The following is a 1,728-nucleotide window of genomic DNA, read 5'->3' on the forward strand; positions in this document are numbered from 1 at the left end:
AAACAACCAGTATTTTTCAGTTGGGTCACATGGATATTAGATCAAGCCCTGAGACTTGGTCTGTTCTTTGAGGGAAGAGTCCAAGACTGTAAGTTCACTAATATGGTCCCAGGGTCTAACCTAATCATGACCTATCACAGGTGTTCAAAAGCATTGGTGACCTTTGCAAATTGAATGAATGCAATGAATTCAGGCCAGATGGATGTGCAATCTCTTGATTCTATCATAGGAAGGTGGACATGGAAAGAAAACACCATAAGATGAAATATGGAGTTTTATGAGTTTCTTCACCTGTCCAATGGAAATGATGGTGTATTACCTCTCTAATAGGTGTATCCTAAGGAGTATATGAGCAAACACACACACATTCACAATTTAGCATATATAGTGGGTGTTCAATAAATGGTAGCGATTTCTATAATACACATTATCTCGCACTATCCAAATCTATAGATGCTGTTGATGTTATGCTTGAAGCACTATTACCAGCCATGTACCTTCCCCAGCTCAAATACCAACTGATTTCAGCGGCCCACTTCTCTGGAGATTGCCCCATGGAAATAAGACATGTGTTCACTAGGAGGTTAGGATTCCAGGACTGGCCTCCTTGCTTCAAGTTGGGATCAGCTTTAGGGCTCAGGCCGGTCAGGTTGCAGCAAGTCTCCAGCTGAGCTCCCTTCTGGCTTCTCCCCCTGCCTGTTCAGGCCCTCTCACTCTCTCCTGAGAGCACACCCTCAGTAAGTCACTTGAACAGGAGTCCTCCTTTCAGGCCCTGCTTCTGAGGAACTAACTTAGACACGAACAGTTACTTGGAGAGAGAGCTCTTCTTTTTCGCCCATGCAGTAATGAGCCACTTTTCCTTAGTGTGACTGACATTCAGACCACTGAGGGAGTCTCTGCCACATCATGTCCCTAGCTAGCAGAGGAAAGTGCTCTTGATCTGCAGCTGGCACCAGGCAGCTGGCTCATCCACAGCAGACCTCCTCCTGCAGAGAGGCGGGGACGCGGGTCTTCATCTGCCATGTTGCCTTTCTGCCTGGCCAAGTCTATTCAAGTTGCCTGGCCTGTTCTCTAAACCAAAACAATCACACTTTCAACCACTATGACTTGAATTTCAGGGGAAAAAAAATCACTCCTCATTCATTCATTCATGTCTCCAGCCAGGTTAGAGTACTGCCCTTACAGCCAAGTACTGTGCTAGGTGCTTGGGATGTGGCTACAAACGTAGATAAAACACAGCACCTGCCCTCCCAGGAACTCACTGTCTGAAGGGAGAAGGGGACAGCATAGACAATTGCAATGGAGTTTGAGATCTATGCCATGATATGAGGCTATGAGAACACAGAAGAGAGGCCCCTAAACCAGTCTGGAGGTCAAAGCAACTTGTTCTTTATTGTGTTTGACCTAAACAGAAATAAATAGAAAAGACATCCCCTAGCATACTGCAAACCGGAGCTGTTACTTCAAAGAATAAGGTGTTTCAATGTACAATGATGTGTAGGTTTAGCACAAAGAATGGTTGCCTAGCAATAGGCAGAATAAAGAGAGATAAATGCAAGGGACTGCGCCTGCTGTGTTATTACAGTTGTAGCTTTTCTCCCACTCAAATGAACACTTCCTGGGGACCCGAAGAAAGAACAGCTGAATTAGGTGGTGTTTGGCTGCGGACTGGCTAGCTCAATGGTAACCTAAACCAAGTTCTCCCAGGGCCTTCCCCTCCCCCTCCCC

The sequence above is a fragment of the Marmota marmota genome, unplaced genomic scaffold (assembly GCF_001458135.2).
Source record: "Marmota marmota marmota unplaced genomic scaffold, marMar, whole genome shotgun sequence".
NCBI lineage: Eukaryota > Metazoa > Chordata > Mammalia > Rodentia > Sciuridae > Marmota > Marmota marmota.